Here is a 21,834-nt window from a genome sequence, read left to right as displayed (position 1 = left end):
GAGCCGGGGAGGATGCCATCAGTTAGGGATTCCTCGAAAACCTCGCCATAATGTCCACGTAGGCCTTGTAAAATTCGGCGGGGAGCCGGTCCAGGCCGGGCGCCTTCCCATTTTGGAGTGACATAATAGCATCCCTGATTTCTTCTAACTCGAAAGGGGAAGCTAAGAAGGTCCTATCACCATCACTGAGCCAGCAGAGGGCTATATCACCCAGAAAGTCGTCATACTGGACATCAACAGTTGTGGCTGTGGTGTAGAGTGTACGATAATGGGAAATGAAAGCGGCAAGTAAGTCATCGGAGTCCCTGACAGTGTGTCCCTGGTCAGTTACCACCTCAATGATCGTGTTATTGGTGTGTGGTGTACGTGTCAACATGGCCAGCACCTTGCCAGGTCTATCCCCCTCGCAATATTTCCTCGCCTGCCAATGTTTGCCCCTAAACTTGGCTTCCCTATTTGCTTCCTCCTCTTATTGTGTGAGTTTGTCCCTAAATTCGGCGTGTACGTCAGTGCTATCACCCTCTACCATTCGCACCTCCAATGCCCTCAACTCACCATTGAGCGTTCTGAGTGTGCGTAGAATGTCGCGCAAGACCCCATAGCTCTTTGACATGCAGTGGCCCCTGATCGTTACCTTGAACGCCTCCCAAATATGCTCAGCAGAGTAAACGGAGCCCTTATTTCTAGGGAAAAGGGCAGCGATCTCTTCGCCAAGCTCAGTGCAGAATACAGCGTCCAGTAAGGCCGCTGGTTGTAACCGCCAGTGTGGTCTAGGATTGCCCCATCCAGGCACCTGCAGGGTCATGAGGACTGGGCTATGGTCAGAGTATGTCCTCGGGAGGTGTACCACATCAGACACTTCTGCGAATATCTCTCTAGTCATGAAAAAATAGTCATGTCATGCCCATGTGCCTGTCAGTGAGGTGAAGTGTGTGCCTTCTGTGCGGAGAGGATGTAGGCATCGCCAGGCATCTATCAGGTTGCCCTCCGAGATCACACCTTCCAAAGCTTCCCTGGATCTGGGCGTGTAATGTTTCGCTCCGTCCGCCCTATCTAACCGGGGCATCAATGCTATGTTAAAGTCCCCTCCCCAAATGACATGCCGGGATCCTACGTCCAAAATGTTACCCCAGAGTGTGGTGAAAAAAAGGGCATATCCAAGTTAGGTGCATAACAGTTCACTAAGGTGATGGTGTCGCGGTCCAGCCGCCCCCACAGTAATACGAAGCGGCCCTCTGTGTCCGCCAGCTCCTCACATACCTGAAAGGGTACTGTGCGTTTAGTTAAGATAACAACTCCCCTCGCATAAGTGGAGTAAGAGGAGAAAGGACGGGTAGTAGCCCATTTACAGCCAAAAGAAGGACGTGTTTGTGACGATATGTGTGTCTCCTGCAACATGGCAATTTGAACCTGATGGCGATCTAAGTATGCAACAACATTTCGACATTTTTTAGCATTATTGAGACCGCGTATGTTCCATGATAAGCACTTCAATTGAGCATCAGACCCTGAACCCGCCATAACATAGAATGAATCGTAAACACGTGACATGCCACTGTAGGTGCCAAAAAAACATCAATGCGTAGGTGATGCCAAACAGTACATTGACCAAGCAGCCATCCGCTGTCCTCATTAAGCCAACCCCCCCGAAAGAACTCAACCCCCCTCCCACTACTGCATCCCAATCATGCCAGCAGCCATCCATCCCCACACCCCCCCACCTCCCGCCGTTCCAGAACTCCCACAACTTGTGCCCATGAGTGGGGTGTACCCGCAGGGGAATCAACATCAAGGGCGCACAGCCACTTCTCCCTCCAGCTGCCTCTCGCACTGTACCTCACTCGGTGGAGGCTAGGGCAGGGAGAGTGGTCCCTTCAATATCGTACCATTAGAAGAGTCAACTAGTCTCATATTTCAAAAGAAGTGGAAATTCCATCTGAATCAGTGTCATTAGGGCAAGCTCAATAGGACAGCACTGGGCCAGTTTAGCCCAGGAGGAGCACTGTGTATCAATTGTCATCTTCAACCATAGGTGGATCATCTTCGAGGTCTGCATGACCGTCTTGCCTTCCCCTCTGTGCTTTGTGGAGCGCTTTCAAATAGTCCTCAGCTTTTTGAGGGTCAGTGAAAAAACGCTGCTTACCCTGGTGTGTTATTCTCAGCTTTGCCGGGTATAGCAGGGCATAGTCCAACTGTGCCTCTCTTAATTTCTTTTTGACAGCCAGGAATTTGCGTCGTTCCTCCTGCACCAGGGGAGTGAAATCAGGATGAAGGGAGAACGTGACGCCATTGTAGTGTAGGGACTGTTTGGTCCGAGCAGCTCTCAGGGTGACATCCCAGTCGCGGTAGTTCAGCAGGCGAGCGATGATTGGTCTAGGTGGCAATCCAGGTTTCGGGACGGGAGCCAAAGACCTATGCGCCATCTCAACGATGAACTGAGGTGAGAAGGCATCTTCTCCTACTGACGCTCGGAGGATTTTCCCCACATAGAGTTCCATCCTGCCAGTGTCTGTGGACTCCGGAACGCCAGTGACGCCGATGTTATTGCATATACTGCGGGCTTCCAAGTCCTCATTCTTGGCTGCTATAACTCGAAGGAGATTGTCCATGCGGGCGATATGAGATGTATGAGTGGCTGTGAGGTCGTCGTCGTCCGAAATCCGTTGCTCCGTCGCGGTGATCCTCTCCTCATGCTGATCCCCTTTGTGCACCAGGGCATCCATTCTGGAGGACATCCTGTCCACTTTCTCCACCACTGTAGCGTAGCCTTGGCGCATTTCTTGAAACAATCGGTGCATATCCAGCTCGGCCGAGGGGGAGGAAGCAGCAGCAGGATCAGCGCTACTAGGCCCTGGCTCGGCCGACCCCGGCTTCAACCCCTTCCTTGCGCCCTCAAAGTTAATTTTCGTTTGGCGGTTCCTAGTGCGCACCATCGTGCCAAAGCAGTGGGGGATCGCCTCCCAGCAAAGGGAGGTGTCAGAGCACCTTCTAACTTATCCCCAAGCAAGGAGCAGTGCCAGTAGAACTCAGGATTCAGCAAATCCTTGAAAGTGAAGAACCTGTCCGGCAAGGCAGCAGATCAGGCCAGAGGTCGGAGGGTTCCAGATGGGGCAGCACAAAGTAAGGCCCGGGATTCAGGTTTGCACACAGCACTGGATGGGGCAGACACGACTTGGGGGGGGTGTAGAGGTAGTAAGCGCCGCGCGCCGATAACACCCCTATGGCCGGCCTACCTATGCGCCCAGCAACTCAGGGGCTCCCAGTCCCTCCAGCGTTGTAGGCCTCAGTGCCTCCAGAGGCCAATGCAGCAGTGCCAGGCAGACAGCCGCGCGGTCAGTGACGGCCGTTCATTCAGCCCACCCCGGCTTCAGGTGAATCGAGTTGGGTGTGCCTCTCGGGGGGATAGCGGTACAAAACGGGGTGGCCCCTGTGGCTTCAGCGCTCCGCTCCCAGGCCACTGGGATGGTAGTAGACCACTCGCAGCGTGTCCACCCTACTCGGTCCACGACCGCAGTCTGATCAGGTGTCGGGGTATGCTTCCCTCCCCCGCCACGCCCAGTACCTGAAATCCACCGACGGGAAGCGTCCCGCTTTGCACCACCCTCAGCGCGGCACCGCACAGGCTCGGCTTCCACTGTCGTGTGCAGGGTCTCAGCCTCTGGCAATACTCCGGCAAGGTTCACTGTCCTCTGGGGCAGGGACCAATGGCCAGGGCCATCGCAAGGGGCACAGCAAGTCTCCGCAGCCGGGCCCTCGCTCAGGAACCTCCGCCTCGCGGCAAGCACCGACCTTACATTGCCTGCCAGCGTCCTAGTCCCCCGTCACAGCGGGCTCAGGGGCAGTGCCGACAAACCTTGCGGAGCTGTTTTCTCGCCTCAGGTGCCCGCCAGCAGTCCGGGAGTTGGACCGAGTACAGTTGAGACTTCACGGCACTGATTCAGCTATTTTTGAGAGAGTCAACTCTCCAGTTGGTAAGGATTAATAGAGGATTAATGCAGCAAGGAACGGGAGCCACGCAGTCAGGCGGCCATTCCGTATGTGCGCCCTCTAGCGCCCCCAAAATAGTTATCTATTGTTATCATGACACTGAAGATATGTTTGGATTCTTGGGGAAACAAAGTTGTCATGTGTATGCGGTTGTCAGAAACTAATCCCTTCTTGTTTATTTGAGAAAGTTTCTAGTGACCTCTGAGTTAGCTGGCACTCACAATTAAGTTTAGTATACTCGATAGAGACATACTGACCTCAGTCCTATGTCAAATCTATAGTGTATATTATTCCAATGTGCAGAGCCGATTGAGAACATAGGAACTACACTACATGGCGCCCAACGGTTTGGTAAGGCACTAATTTAATGCTAGATACTGAAGTAACTCAGTCTTGCTTTTCTCAGAGACCCCTGTTTCCGTAATATTTCAATAGACGTCTGGAGTGGGTAAAAGGATAAAATCCGCCATAGCTGAGTAGGACGAAAATCCTATGTATTAGCTTTTTGGTTTGTTCAACGTTGAAGGATACAGTGTTCCAAAATATTCTGCACCTTATCTTAGTTTCCTTGAAACTTGCTATGCAATTTTCATTAAACAATCTCAAATAACGGCTACAACACCGAAACCGGTGGAGCTGCGGCTGATCCAGCCGTTGCAGCTTTTAACTTCACAGGCTTCCAAGAAAAAGACGAGGATGCTGTATGCATTCCTCTAAATTTAAGGAAAGCCATCACTATAAAACTTATAAAACACGGTAGAACATCGAGAGGTGGTAGGGCAGTTTTTGAGATAGAGACACATGAATATCATCAGACAGAGGTATTCTATTCTTGGACAGTCTTCCCTGAAGCAAATCGAGTAACACCTGTGTTTCACTTCTACAAAGAAGATGATCCACCAGAGAAATACATTCCTTTCAAGGATATTGAAATTCCACTCACATACCAGGAGCATGAGCTCTGGTTTAAAGGTGCCCTAAAACATTTAAATAACATTACCAGGTGCGGTCCACTAGGTAGAACAGGAGCAACATGGCCGGACTTAGCCAGCTATACACTACATCCTGGCATTAATGAAATGTCAGATGTAAACTTACTAGCCCAACTCAAAGAGTTAATTAAAATCTATACAATTGGTTCAATATGTCATGCAGACTCTCACAGTCCAACCTGCAATAGTGATTCTACAACATACATCTCACCAGGGGAATACACTAAAAATTACACCAAAGCCTTTACACTCAGTCATTGGTAAGTTACCTTCAAAGCGGGAGCAAATTTCATTCTGGATAGCTCAAAAAATTACTCAAATCGAAGCAGTATTTCCTAATACTAGCTCCCATGAGAAACACAGACTATTAACAATCTGTTTACAAATAGGGATCACACTTCATCTGGAGGACTGCACCACTTGGGGTACTGGCTTCGCTGCAATATACACTAAAACACATGGTGTTCCATCTATGGTGATAATACCTGACATCCTGAAACAGATTCAAAATGAACACGGGGCAGAGCCTGCTTTAAATTTGGGTATTAAACTACTGAAAGATTTCAAACAGGTCTCAGTAATTATATTAGCTAATATTAAAGGAGAAGCAGCATCAGTGGCGATCCACCAGAAGTTAAGGGAATTTGACGTAACTGAGCAACCACAGGAACTAGCCAGAATAATTGATAAATCCTATGAAGAATTAGGCAGAGACAGTCTGGGTGGGAAACCAGTGAAACCACAACTGTCTGAAAGTCCTGAAAAGGTCTTTACTAAAAACACTCCTACTCCTTCTAAAAAGAAGTGGAAAAACACTAAATAAACTTCTCATTCCAGAGGTAGGTCTCCTCAAAGGGAGCCCAGTCCTCTGAAAGGCGGTGTAACCTCAGGAATAGGGATAATTTGAAAAAACCTGACAGATATCAAGATACTGATGCACAAACCTCTCGTACCTTTCAGACTTCGTCACAGAAATCTGAAAGAAGAGTGAGGAAATGTAAATTTTATGATCAATTGTGTCCCCTATCTTAGACCCCAACGACTCCGTGTACGCGCTACAAGTACATGTATGTTCCCTCCACTTCCAGCTATGAAGACGCAAATACATTTGCGTCCAACGTTAACATGTCCTCTTTCAGCCCCACCATGAATGGGTTGAATATTCTGTTCCTAAGTATGCCTTGCCAACGTCTTTATGTGGTGTACTTTACACGTTTTTCAGCCCTGGCGAAGTAGGCCCTGAATTCTGCCAATCAAGCCTTTTCCTGCCTTCTGACTCTGAATGCTTCAGCCTGGGCCTGCATCTGTACCCGTGACCTCTGCCTTACTCCCTGTGCGGCTAACAGCGCTTGGCTCAGCCTGTTGCCTGCCAAGACTGTATTCAACCTTCGAATTATCTGCTCCGCTCCTCGAAAATACATTCCTGTCTCGTAGTTCAAGTAAACATCCTTCCAGCTGCAGAGCAAAGGGCCCGGCCCCACTGTCTCCGTGCAAGTAATTCATAGCTCCTGTTACCATGGTAGGCCCATGCCCCCTCGCATCTCATGCAGACACGTAGACGCTTATACACGCACTCCCAGTTAGTATAGAATAGCCTCTGCCCGAGATACCTTTCCTTCCAGATAATATAGTTCCTTAAACATGAGATATTAGATACAGTTTGGGATTAGGTTGATCTGACATCCCAGACTCCTGTGTCCACATGTAGGGCTAAATGTCAAGTCCCCCTTCACCCTCCAGTTACACGTAAATCACACGTCATGCTGCTGCGCGCGCATTTCTGCCATGTATTTCTGCTGACACTGCAGGATTCTCAGATGGATCCACCTACTTGTGACATCATGTTAATGACGTTTCTAGTTCACGCCTTCATGCACGCCTATTGTAACGCCTTCTTATTACGTATGTGTATTCTTATCTCTACTCTCAGCTGTTACGCCTTCTGCAATATGACATTACTGTAATGCATTGACTATATATATGAATGATTGTCAATAAAGTATTGTCTGTCAGTCCCTTCCCGAACCTACGTGGTGACGGAATGGTATGCCACCTTGGCTCGAGCCAAATACCCAATTCCTTTTTAAGGAATAAAACCCCTTTTTGAAAACCTCAAATATCACGGATTTTGCCTCTTATTTTTATGAGTTATTCTTATTGAACTTTACCGCATAAATTAAGTATAGGTAATTTAATTTTACCACATAATTGGCGCCCGAATAGGGACCCCTCCCCCATCTCACGCGCCGGAGGTGCGTTGCAGGCCTAGCCCCCTGCCACAGCCGGACGGACAACTACGCGTACCCGCAGGATTTCCTATATCTCCCTCAGGCCAACGGAGGTGACTGAGGCTGCGATCAACACCCAGACGAGGCGGTGAGGAGTGTGGAGGATCCTGACCAGAGCCTAGCTGAGAGAGCAAGATCCGAGGTATACGGAGGCCCACCAGGTTCCGAAGTTCCGAAGTATCTGCGTCACGAGTCGAGTCCGAATCCAGTCCGGTCCAGTCCAGTCCAGAGTTTCCGAGGCCTTCCGTTTCTGTGCTTCCCGGTGAGTACCGTTGCTGGGGACGCATCTAGACGTGCGCATTAGTTTGTGCCGGTCAAGACGGGTTTGGGTACACAGACCTGGTCTGCACTGTTTAGCAGTGTGTCTGTACTGTTTAGCAGTATATCCTGTCTGCACTGTTTAGCGGTGTATCTAGTATCATGCAGTTAGCTAGTTTTATTCTAACCATTGTTGTTCGTCTTAAAATGTTTTAATGTGTTTCAAAATGTCGTGGTATGAGTGATTGTTCGATTTTCATTATTGTGATTATTGTGTTCAGTGTGTTCATATCTGAGTAAGGATCAAGTAGCCTGATTTTAAGATGCCGTTATTCTCTAAATTAAGACAAATAAAAACTAGAAAAGGGATACTCGAGGAAGCCGTTCCCATTCCACCTAGGGACACTCCAGGGTACTTTATGTACCACAAACATGGCCTAGATGCCGTTTTCTATCTCGATTTATGGGTGGACTACACCAAGGATCTAGCAGAGAATCAGAGATGGCCCGCTGCTGGGACATGGGATGCAGATTGCATCATGAGAGTAGAAGAAGCATTATGGAAAAAGAAAGCCAGACAGTCACAGGAAGATGCCATTGAATTATGGCGTAAAGAATCGCATAGGCGCACAGAAAAAGCACACAGAAAAGAAGAGAAAAGGAAAGAGGATTCAGACAAGGCCCGAGAAAATGTATTAGTTGAGGAAGGTATCCGAGTAAAAATAGAACAAGTAGATAGACAACGAAACACACTTATGAATGGTATGTATCCTCTTTTAACCGAAGGTTTACCTAAGGCCACCCCGGAAGTACCAAAAGACCTACCACCTCCAATGCTCCCGACTAAAATGCATCAGAAAACCGCAAAGGACATTTTCCTTTCTTCCTATCTAGATGATGTAGCCCCCGAATATGTTAATACTGCACCGCCACGCACACCTCCTCCTGGCGGCGCTCCACCCCGAGATAATCAGCCCCCACCTCCGCGACAAGCTACTCCTCCTCCCGTTCCTCCCGTCCCGAATGTTCCTCCTGGTCTTCCAGTCGTTCTTCCACCTCTTCCTGCAACTAATCTTTCTACTTTGCACCCAATGAATCCCTTCAGAGCCGGCTCCTCAGGAGGCGCGTCCGGAGGGGCGACAGGTTTCCAGACAGGTTTCCAGACACCGCCACAAACACAAAGGTGGACTTATAGGGATTTAGCATTACAACGTACACCCCAAGCAGCCGATTTTGATATAATAAAAGAACGTCTCGGGGATTGTAGATATGATCCAGTACCCGGTAGAAATGATGAAAGATTAATACTTGCATCAGTACGACTAAGACGGGTCACCAACTTTTTATTGACACTACCCGGAATGATTGATCATCTAGACAGAATATATCATTTTGTTCAAACAGGGGAAGGCCCTGAAAGTATTGGCCAGGCCATGGCTCACCAGAAAGTTGACACTCAAGCCAAGATATTACGGTTTTTTATAAACTGCCTAATAAGAGAACAAGATAGGCCGGGTGTAGACCCGGAGGAAATGAAAGCACTTCATAGATGGGGTTAAAATATAGCAGACGGGAACCACGATAAACAGAATTGTATAAAAAACATGTATCAAAGAATCAGAGGTGTAGTAATAAAAATACATGAAAAAAGACAGTCAGAACCAGAAATAGAATCAGACAAGTTTGAATCCTCAGGGGAGGAGGACCAACCAGAAACGGCGACAGGACAAGCACAATTACCAGTTAGAGAAACGATAGCGTATGTAGGTAAAGGAAGACCCTTTAATAATTCAATGCGTCCAGTACGTCCAGAAAGTCAAAGAATTTTTCAAGAAGCCATGTGTAATCCGAGAACTCCTGAACACTTATTCCAAGCCACTGACAACAGACTTCGAGAACGAATGGGGTACCATGTGCTCGATTCTATGGATGAACAAGAATTAGCTAGGTCAGCAGTACAATGGGCTGACAACCCTGAGAAATATAGTGATGATGCGTTAGCACACACATTTTTGAACATGACACCAAGCGAACAGCGTTTAGCTGGTACATACATGATACAACACCTGCTCTTATTGTATAGAAGCCAACACTCTGATCCAGGTCCCCTGCCTGATATATTAGCAGAACTGCTCATGAATAAATGGAGAGGTCTAGGTACCGATCTAATTAAAGTAATTCTAGAACATCGGCACAGATATAGTGCCTTCCTGTGTCCACAGTCTGATTCAGCACACTCCATGGAAAGAAAAATGTATTACATAGACAGACAGAATCCGTTACGAGAAGTGCACCCAGTCCAGAATGCTGATAATACGCTTAGACGTGTGTTTGTGTACACACCCATAACTAAAATAGAATTATTGGAAATGAAAAAACTAGTACCTAGCCATGACAAAGATCCCGCAGGTTTTCACCGTGAAATAAAAGATATGTTACTCATGGGTGATTACACTTATCCTGACCTTATGAAAATACTGAAAGTACTACTGCCTGCCGGCATTTACGAGAAACTTAAAGAAAAAGAATGGGAAGTAGGAAATGCAAAGATTGAGTGGGCTGCATTAGAAAACGAAGAAAATACTCGGGTTCCAGGCCTAGGGCTTGGAGACAAAGTTAAAGCGTTACCAGGATTGTTAGTACAAGTGTTGCCACGCTTATTAAGTACGAAAAAGGAAGATTGGGGTGCAATCTCAGCCTGCAAACAGAAACCCGATGAAGATACTAGTGATTTTTATTCCCGTTTTGAAAAATGTTTTGGTATTAATAGCGGCCTGAAAGCAAGTAGCGAATCATATCCACACCTTTTTGTAACGAAATTAGTCGAGAATTCCCTGCCCCAGGTAAAGAACAGAGAACTGAAGGTCGAGAGTACTTGGCAAGCCAATACCCCTTCACAAATGTTACAAATGTTACAATATCACCAGAATAGAATTAGAGAAGAACAAGAACACGAACAAAGACGTATGAAGGACTCGAAAATGAAAATGTAAGTTGCCCAGTCAGTTCCTGCTGACGGTCACAAAAAGGGTGCGACCCAGCCCAGTAATTCGACGGCTCCTGTTAAAGGAGTTTGTAACTATTGTAAACAGCCAGGTCATTATATAAACGATTGTGCAGTTCTGAAACACAATATCTCCACGGGTAAGACCAAGGAGAGACCGCGTCCACCTAGACAAGATCAGGCCCAGCAACAAGTACCCCAGAATATACAACATATTCCGCCTATGCCAGCTTCATCACAGACTGTAGCAGTACCACAGCAACAGCCCATTACCGCAACACAAAACACAACACAACAGATGTACCAGTATGCACAAAATGATTACCCCGATTATCAGCGATATACATGAAACAGCCTAGAGAGGGAGTTTGGCTTGCCTCTTATTGAAGTTCCTGTAGACCAAGAAGGTCCTTATGTACACAGTCAAGTATTAGGGAAAGACAGAAAGTTTCTCATTGATACAGGGGCAAGCAGGACCACGATAAGCCACAATGACGTTCCAGGGGCACCCCTCTCAGGCTCACAGAATGTTTCCCTTGGATTTTCAGGAAAGCCTATTATTAATGAAGTATCACAACCCCTTCCTCTTGCAGTTGGACCTTTGACACGGACTACCGATTTATTGCTTACAAAATCATGCCCAGAAAACTTGCTAGGTATAAAGACACTGAAAGCTCTAGGAGCTATAATATGCTGTTCTCCGGAAGGAGTACGATTATTCTTACGAGATTTTAAAGGTCACTATGTATTAAGAGACATGGATCACCGGTTACAGAATGTCCCTGCACATTTGTGGGCGCAAGGCCCTACTGATGTAGGTTGTATGCACATTACACCATATCGAGTCACACTCAAAGCAGGAGTGGTATTACCACGAATTCGACAGTACAAGTTACCCCCAGATGCTGTAGTGGCTTTACTGAAAATCATCGACGAGCTCATTGCACAAGGAGTGGTTGTGGAAACCGACTCCAATGTATGTAATTCTCCTATCATTCCAGTTCTTAAACGTACTGATCCAAATGCATCACCTGTTTATCGATTAGTTATTGATCTGCGCGAATTGAATAAATGTATTGTACCACAGTATCCTGTGGTTCCAGATATCTCTTCATTACTGACAGCCATTGATTCAGAAGCGACGTTCTTTACTGTAATTGACCTCAAGAACGCCTTCTTTAGCGTCCCAATCGATCCGGAAAGCCAATACTTGTTCGGATTCAGTTTAAATGGACGAAGTTTCAAATTTGCACGCGCACCTCAAGGATTCACAGAAAGCCCCAGCATCTATAGCCAAGCACTGAAAAGACAACTTGACAGTATCCACATGCCTGTTAACACCGCTCTGCTTCAGTATGTCGATGATCTGCTGATCACCGCCCGAAGCGAACCCGAATGTGAAAAAGCATCACTGACGGTTTTAAATTTTCTGGCTGACAAGGGGCACAAGGTATCCCCTTCGAAGCTGCAATTCTGTGTTCAGCAAGTTGTGTACCTGGGTCACTTGCTGTCCAAAGTGGGGAGACAGCTCACTCCTGACCGCATCCAGTTAATTGTAAACATGTCACCACCGAAGATACAAAAGGAGGTGCGGGCTTTTATAGGCCTCACTTCGTACTGCAGACAATGGATTCCCCAATATGCATTTCTAGCAAAACCACTCATTCAGTTGACAACTCAGGAGGCAGCGACATCGACTGTCCTCCCTTGGACTCAGGAACATACACAAGCTTTTGAGGACTTAAAGAGAGCCTTATGTCAAGCACCTGTTTTAGCAACACCATGTTATAGTAAGCCTTTTACACTTTTTGTCACAGAACGTGAAGGTACTGCCTTGTCAGTCCTCACTCAGGAACAAGCAGGTTCACACAAACCGTGTGCTTACTTTTCTAGCACATTAGATCCAGTAGCCCAGGCTCTGCCTGCGTGCTTGAAATCAGTTGCAGCGACAGCTTTAGCAATCAGACAAAGCGATTCCATAGTGTTAGGACATCAATTGACAGTGCAAGTTCCACATTCCGTGGAAGTTCTTTTAAATCGTACACAGACCCAGCACTTGACCATAGCAAGACTGACAGGTTATGAATTGACGTTGTTTCAACCACACATAGAAATCAGACGCTGTAGCACATTAAATCCTGCCACACTTTTGCCATTAAATGGTGTAGATCCATTGAAACATGATTGTATTGAAGTCATTACTATTACGACGAAACCCAGACAAGACTTGACAGATGTTCCATTACCAGATCCAGACCTGTCACTTTACGTGGATGGTTCATGCATGAGAACCGGTACAGGTGAATTAGTGGCAGCCTACGCAGTCACGACAGACACTGAAGTTATAGAAACCAATTGTATCGACACCCTGTCAGCTCAAGCAGCAGAGCTCATCGCTCTGACACAAGCCTGTATTCAAGCCAAGAATAGGAAAGTTAACATATACACTGATTCACGTTATGCATTCGGAGTCGTTCACGACTTTGGAGTCCTCTGGCGAGAGAGAGGTTACTTAACTTCTCACGGTGCCAACATCCAACACGGTCCCCTCATTCAAGCTCTGTTAGATGCAATACATCTACCTACTGCGATATCTATTATGAAGTGTAAGGCACATACAAAAGTCACCGACACTATCTCCCAGGGTAACGACCTGGCAGACCGAACAGCTAAGCAGACTGCCCAGAATCGAATTCATGTAACTGACGTGACAAAGACAATAGTTCCGACACCGACACACTGCATGACAGTCAGGGATCCCGCACATGATGTAATTGACATACAGACACATGCCACACCAGACGAAATCAAGAAGTGGACTGAACTAGGAGGGATCCAAACAGATCAAGGATGGATGACAAAGGGAAAATCTACATGGTTTCTCCCCGACTCTATGGTTCAAGTAATCATTAACACAGTACATAGTCCAGCACACCTAGGAGAAAAGGCCATGCTAGACAGTATTCAACACATATGGTACAATAAAAACTTACGAGCAGCAGCCAAACAAAAAGTGCGTACTTGCATGATTTGTTGTCAGTTCAATCCAGGTAAAAGCATCCCCGTAGAGCAAGGTGGATTTCAGCCTCCCGATCACCCTTTTGAAGTCCTCCAGATGGATTATATCCAGATGGAACGTTGTCGAGGATTCAAGTATGTCCTCGTAGTCGTATGTGCACTTTCCCGATGGACAGAAGCATATCCAGTCCCAGACTACACTGCTCCGACCACTGCCAAGCAGCTGGTTCGTGAATTCTTCCCGCGGTATGGTTTGCCCCGTATCGTGTACTCAGATAATGGTCAGCCATTCTCATCCGAGCTTGTGAAACACATTACACTCCTGTTAGGCTATCAGTGGAAGTTCCACTGTGTCCGGCATCCCGAGGCAGCAGGTCTCGTGGAGCGCCATAATCAGACTCTGAAAATCCGACTTTCAAAAATATGCAGAGAGAAAGGCGTTGACTGGATAGTAGCCTTGCCAGTTGCCCTTTTCTATATGAGGATGGTGGCGCATTCTCGAACCGGGCTATCCCCGTATGAAGTGGTCTTTGGTAGGCCACCGAATATGTGGGGGACGCCTATACCTCGTAAAATCACAGATGTTGACTGTATTATGCTGACAGATTACCTTGCCTCCTTGATGTCTGCACTACAATCTTGTCGTTCACAGGTAGCTGCAGCCTTTCCCGACAACACCGAGGTGAAGCCCCATGAAGTGGTCCCTGGCGACTTTGTCTTCGTTCGTAACTTCGACTGAAGAAGTCCACTGGAGCCCCGCTGGCAAAACCCAAAGTTGGTTCTTCTGACGACGAGGACCGCCGTTAAAGTGGAGGGCAGAAAAGGGTGGCTGCATTCGAGCCACGTTAAGAAGTTTCACGGACTCCCTTCGGACTTGGACTCTAAGCCCTGCCCTCCTCCACAGACTGATTCAAAACTCCCCCTGGTTGAGAAAACCGCCTCCGAAGAATATAGACTAAAGTTACGGTCTAGCAAGTCAGACAGTTTAATTGTTTAAGTCCTCCCCTAGGTGAATCGGTTAAATTAGTTTCTGACATGTATCCCCTAGACCGAGATAGAGAGAGAGATAGACAGAGACAACTCAAGAAACGTGCATATTGTAAATCACTTCGTAGTCACTGTATAGTGACATTGTTGATTATGTTTTTTCTAAGTCTTCTGATTATTGCTGCCAGTATATTACTGCATATCTACTACCCTATCTTCAAGCGTGCACAATCTGCTTACAATGTCACTGCCGAACATTCTTTTAGCGAGTTACCTCCACACGAATTGTCTTACAGACTTGCGCTGCGCAACAACACATTCATTAGTATGTTACATCACTCCCATCTGACCAATAACGCTACAAATTGTTGGATATGTGGCCGACTCCCTCCATACCAGAAATACAAGGGAGTCCTGCCCCTCTTCCCGTGCCCGTTCACTCACAACGGCTCATGTGGTGCGTGGTTTAGAATGATTAATTCTTTAGATTCTGATACTGTGGTCTATGACGGGAATTGGGTTTGGGGAAACCTGAACTTAGTTCTGCTTAAAGCCTGTTACCCTGACAAGAAGGGACTTCCCACTAGGACAGGAACTGATCTAGAAAACGAAGTATATGGATTATGTAACTATACAATTAACCTCATGATTCTGACTGTTGAATCCGAAGCTGCACCAGTATTACCTGCTATGTCAGTATTACCAGTCACAGGTGAATTATGTATCAGAAAGAATGGTTCTGTACACCTAGGTCATAGTAAATGTACTACCATAGTCGAATTCAATGATCAAGGCAAGTCTACATTCAGAGCTACGCGACACTCCTACTTCGTTTGTGGTCATACAGCATACATACGCTTACCTTTAGATTGGGATGGTACCTGTTACATTGCATTCCTTCTGCCACCTGTTTTCCTAGCCCCTCCTGATTATCACAGAAATACCAATCTAGTAAACAATAGACTTCGAAGAGATCTCCCGATTGTCGACTACACTGAAACGGCATGGGAGCAATACACAGACTTCAATAAAGGTTTCTTCCCCTACATAGGTGCTGTCTTTAATAGTAAACTGATACGCAAATTAGCTAGAACCCTCGAAGCGGTAGTGAATGAAACTACTTCTGCTCTAGGCAACTTAACAGAGGAACAGTCTGCTATGCGGGGTGTTTTTCTTCAAAATCGTCTCGTCATTGATGTCATCCTAGCAGATAGGGGCGGAGCCTGTAAGGTCATCGGGTCGAGTTGCTGTGTTTTCATTCCAGAAAACGCGCCAACAGTATATAAAGCTATCACACGTCTTCATAAGATTGCAAGTTTGATACATCAGAATCCAGGCACCTGGACTTGGTCCGGTTGGTTCTGGACTACGTTGACCGCTTGGGGATGGAAGATTCTATCCTTCCTAGGTATTGGCCTTCTCATAGTATTCAGTTGTTGCCTATGTCTGCAATGTGGGCCAGCGATTTGCGGCTTGTGCGCCACATCATGTATTCCGCATTCAAATTCCCATTCAAAACGCGAAAAGAAGAAAGAAGAGCAAATGATGTTGCGTGAACAGATTGATAGATTCATGAGGATCGATATATCATGAAGGGTCCGTAGGGGACAAGGAGGGAATGAGGAAATGTAAATTTTATGATCAATTGTGTCCCCTATCTTAGACCCCAACGACTCCGTGTACACGCTACAAGTACATGTATGTTCCCTCCACTTCCAGCTATGAAGACGCAAATACATTTGCGTCCAACGTTAACATGTCCTCTTTCAGCCCCACCATGAATGGGTTGAATATTCCGTTCCTAAGTATGCCTTGCCAACGTCTTGATGTGGTGTACTTTACACGTTTTTCAGCCCTGGCGAAGTAGGCCCTGAATTCTGCCAATCAAGCCTTTTCCTGCCTTCTGACTCTGAATGCTTCAGCCTGGGCCTGCATCTGTACCCGTGACCTCTGCCTTACTCCCTGTGCGGCTAACGGCGCTTGGCTCAGCCTGTTGCCTGCCAAGACTGTATTCAACCTTCGAATTATCTGCTCCGCTCCTCGAAAATACATTCCTGTCTCGTAGTTCAAGTAAACATCCTTCCAGCTGCAGAGCAAAGGGCCCGGCCTCACTGTCTCCGTGCAAGTAATTCATAGCTCCTGTTACCATGGTAGGCCCATGCCCCCTCGCATCTCATGCAGACACGTAGACGCTTATACACGCACTCCCAGTTAGTATAGAATAGCCTCTGCCCGAGAGACCTTTCCTTCCAGATCATATAGTTCCTTAAACATGAGATATTAGATACAGTTTGGGATTAGGTTGATCTGACATCCCAGACTCCTGTCTCCACATGTAGGGCTAAATGTCAAGTCCCCCTTCACCCTCCAGTTACACGTAAATCACACGTCATGCTGCTGCGCGCGCATTTCTGCCATGTATTTCTGCTGACACTGCAGGATTCTCAGATGGATCCACCTACTTGTGACATCATGTTAATGACGTTTCTAGTTCACGCCTTCATGCACGCCTATTGTAACGCCTTCTTATTACGTATGTGTAGTCTTATCTCTACTCTCAGCTGTTACGCCTTCTGCAATATGACATTACTGTAATGCATTGACTATATATATGAATGATTGTCAATAAAGTATTGTCTGTCAGTCCCTTCCCGAACCTACGTGGTGACGGAATGGTATGCCACCTTGGCTCGAGCCAAATACCCAATTCCTTTTTAAGGAATAAAACCCCTTTTTGAAAACCTCAAATATCACGGATTTTGCCTCTTATTTTTATGAGTTATTCTTATTGAACTTTACCGCATAAATTAAGTATAGGTAATTTAATTTTACCACAAGAGGACGGTCAGCAAACAAGGAATAATATGTGAAGTCCAAAGACGATCAACACGTTTAGAAAAGCAAGAAACCTCAATTTACCAAAAAGAAGGTAGCAGGTCTTAAAATTAGACATGCCGAGGATCTTGAGGACACAACTCAAGAACAGAGATTGGGCTCAGACAATGTTGGACAGCGCAGCAGAAGTCACCATAGCTCTCCAGAACATGAAGGATCATCTGGAGATAGTGGACATGAATGAATTCATTCAAGTTGAAACTGCAGATACCAGGGTTAGTTCTCCACATAGGTTATATGAAATAACACTCGGACGGAGGGAGACATACCAAGAAAAGTGAGAGCACTCTTTTGGGAGCGACTTTCTAAGGGTTATGACATTCTTCTAGCTGAACAAGACTGGCCACCCCAATTTGTCAGGGAGTGCCCACATGGCAGGGACATCATTATGCCAGCCTTCTCCAACCATATTCCAATTAATTTAAAGTATACATATGCTAGGAAATGGGATGTCGCTCAAGCTCCCACATTATACGAAAATCATGTAGGATGGGATGAGGATTCCCCTCAAAATAAAATCAAGTTAAAAAATCAATCTACTGCACAAATGGAGAATCCAGTTAAGCAAGAAGCTAAAAAACAGGTTAGGGAGATCTTAGATCAACTCGAATAACAAGGGGTGATTGAAACGTGCACCTCATCAATGAACAATCCTTTGTTTCCTGTCTCCAAACCTGACAATACATATCGTCTAGTATTGGATTACAGACATCTAAACACTTGTTGCAAAACATTTTCAGTGCAAAACACACACAGTGCAGCATTATTGAATAAAATTGTGCGTAAAAAATATAAAACCACATTAGATATTTCTAACGGTTTCTTCTGTCAAAACATTGCATCAGAATAGAATAGAATAGAAGCCATTTGTAAAGCGCCTGGTTACTCAAATCAAATCAAAAAGACTTTATTTCGGATATATTGCAATCCATAAAAGTACGATACATTATACATTTCATTTAAAAACATCACAAAATTACAGAGTCAATATAAAATAAGTACATAAGACATATGAATTTCTTGACAGAGTGAGTAGACAAGATCGGTACAGAAAAAGTGCAAGTGCCTGGTTACTCAAAAACAGAGTGTCCCCGCGCTGAAGACTGCAAAGGAGCTCAGAAGAATAAACACAGGTAGGTCAGACATGGGCAAGGGAAGGGGAAGAGATTAGGTGCGAGGGAAGAGGAAAGTTTTCAGTTTTCCTCGAAATCTAATTTCAGAGGGTTCCATACGCATCTCGAGTGGGAGTTCGTTCCAGCCCTTGGCAGCCAGGTATCTGAACGAGGAACCACTCAACTTGGCTCTAGTGATCTTAGGGATTTTGAACAACATTGTTCCAGAAGATCTTAGGTTCCTGGTGGGCCAATGTATTGTGAGTAGGCAATGTAGATACCTGGACCGGTGCCATGAGCTATACGGTGGGAAAAGCATAAAGACTTGAATTTGATTCGCTCCTTGATGGGGAGCCAGTGGAGTTTGGACAAGGCCGATCTCCCTGAGGCTCTTCGAGGAAGCTTGAGCACAAGGCGTGCAGCGGCATTCTGAGCGCACTGGAGTTGGTGGATACCCTTCTTACTCAAGCCCAGTAGCAAGGCGTTCCCATAGTCCAGATGGGGGGTTACTAGGGCATGGACAATGGTCTTTCTGGAGTCCATGGGAAGGAGGTCTAGTACCTTCCGAAGGACCTTCAGTACGCTGAAGCATCTTGCAGTAACTTTATTAACATGAGGTTTGTATGAAAGGTTAGAGTTCAATGTTATGCCCAGGTTACGCACCAAAGCCATAGGACAAGGCGGACTGCCCAATTCCGCAGGCCACCACATGTGAGACCATGCGGAAGAAGATTTTCCTACCACCACCAGCTCGGTTTTGTTGCCATTAAGGCGAAGGCAATTGTTGTTAATCCAAGCTGCCACGGAAGAGAGACAGTTGGAGAAATTGGTGGCATCTTCACTGTGGTCGGGCGTAAGCTTGAACATCAATTGGGTGTCATCAGCGTAGCTGACAATGCCCACCCCATAAGTCTCAACTATGCGAGCCAGGGGTTCCATATAGATATTAAACAAGGTGGGGCTCAGACTCGAGCCCTGAGGAACCCCATGGCTCGCCTTTCTGAGAGAGGATTTGAAGGGTGGGCAATGCATCTGGAAGTTCCTGTTGGCCAGAAAGGACTCCAGCCACGCAAGGGATGACCCCTTTACTCCCATTCCAGATAGCCGAGACAGCAGCGTTGAGTGCAGCACGGTGTCAAAGGCTGCACTTAGGTCTAAGAGTACCAACGCTGCTGTCTCTCCCTCATCCACTATGCGCCTAAGACTCTCGGTGGAGAAAAGTAGGGCTGACTCCGTAGAGTATTCGGCTCTGAACCCTGATTGATTAGGATGCAAGAGCGAGTGTTCTTTCAGGTAACTCATGAGCTGCCTATTCACTACTTTCTCCACAATCTTGGCACAAAAAGGGAGGAGGGATATGGGGCGGAGATTCTGGAATTGGGAGATGTGGATGTTGGCCTTCTTTTTAAGGGGGATTACTTAGGCAATTTTCCAGGCATCTAACACCTTGCATTCCTTGAAGGAAAGCGATACAATAAGACTGATATGGTCAATTATTGTAGACTCCATGACTCCTCTGCAGCGAGTCGGCGGGCATACATCGCTCGGAGAGCCAGATTGTATATTGTTTACGATGCTGAGTAGCTCTCGTTTCTCAGGAGTGATAAAACACGTGAGACCAGGGGTCCCCGTGTTGCTATTGTTGACTTCTGCAAATTTGCTAGAACTGGACTCATCTTTTGTGAAGGTTGCATGGATTTTGTCAATCTTGTTAACAAAAAAATCAGCAATGGAGTCACACAGTTCTTTCGAGTGAGTATCTTGAGCTTCCAATCTAGTTGGAATCGTTAGTTCTTTATAAATAGAAAACAGTTCTTTAGTAGGATTATCCGCTGAATCGGTTCTATTTTTAAGGTGGCAGCTATTTTCCGATCTCACTAATTTATGATATTTATTTAGTTCAGTCTTATATAGTATTTTATCCTCGAGATTGTAATGTTTTCTCCAGTTGCGCTTTAGGGCTTTACATCTGGCTTTGGCTAGTTTTAATTTTTCAGAAAACCATTGAGCGGTTTGGGACTGTCTGGCCGGGGGCTTGGATGTCCAAGGGGCTATCTCATCCAGGGCATTGGACAGCCAATTTTCATAGTTTTCGTAGGCTTCTTGAAGAGAGTTACTTTGCGAAGGTGGATTTTTTTGGAGGGCATGTCTGAAAGCTTCTTGGTTAAACTTTTTCCAGATTCTTCGTTTCAGGGAAGGGGGTTTAAGGATTCTGTTATCTGTGAGTGTATTATCAACCAGGAACGGGATGACAAAATGGTCTGACCAGATTATTTTCACCGGCGGGGAGGCAGTGATGCCCTCCCAATTGGCAAAGATGGGATCCAGGAGATGGCCATGTTGGTGTGATGGGGCGGTAGATTGTAGATTCAGTCCTAACGACGCCAATGCCGTGGCCACCTCCTGTGTCTCCTTACACTCCCTGTCCTCAAAATGGAGGTTTAGATCACCTAAAATTATAAACTTTTTGTAACGGAGAGCTGGCTGCATGATATAATCTAAAAGATGACTATCAAATTGTCCAGCTGCTCCTGGTGGACGGTACATCAATAGACCGTTAATGATGTTTCTCGGACCAAATTTGATGGTGAATAAGCCACTTTCACTGTGCAATATCGTGGCTTTTACTAGGGTGCATTCTAACTCAGCTTTATGAATGAGGGCTATCCCTCCCCCTCTTTGTTTATGTCTGTCTAAGCCCCTCTTTGTTTATGTCTGTCCAAGCGCAGTAGACAGTAGCCAGGGGGGGTAGCTTCCAACGCTTCCGGGGCAGACTCCTCATCCAACCACATCTCAGTTAGAAAAAGCACTTCGGGCTTATTAGTGGTAATTAGATCATATATTTCCAGTTTGTGTTTTTTCATCGATCTGCAATTTAGTAATAGCATGTTAGGTTTAGCTATAGGCAGTATGTTGCTTTTAGGTGATGGAAAAGTCTGGTTACAAAAGTGGCAGACGGTAGGTAATCTATCGGTTGGATAGCTGTGATCACAGCCATTGGCCACTTTTGAGCGTAGGAGAAGAAGCTCCTGTTTCGTGTATTGCATGTGGTGCCTTACTGGTTCCGAGATATCAGGTGGTGTCAGAGGACAATAAGGAGTCACCCCGCGCCCCGGTCTGTCGCGGACGGGCGCAGACGGGCTGGACTCTGGCTTGACTCCGGCGCGAATACGGAGCGCCCGCTGAACGCGTGCGCTGCGCGGAGCCATAGCCGTTTGTTTTTATACTGTTGCCTCTCGCCCCAAGGGAGGAAGCCCTACCCAAGATGGCGGCCGCACTAACTCTGCCCGTGC

Source organism: Lissotriton vulgaris, chromosome 3_1 (genome assembly GCF_964263255.1).
Source record: "Lissotriton vulgaris chromosome 3_1, aLisVul1.2, whole genome shotgun sequence".
NCBI classification, from domain to species: Eukaryota; Metazoa; Chordata; class Amphibia; order Caudata; family Salamandridae; genus Lissotriton; species Lissotriton vulgaris.
Note: the sequence above shows the minus strand (reverse complement) of the source record.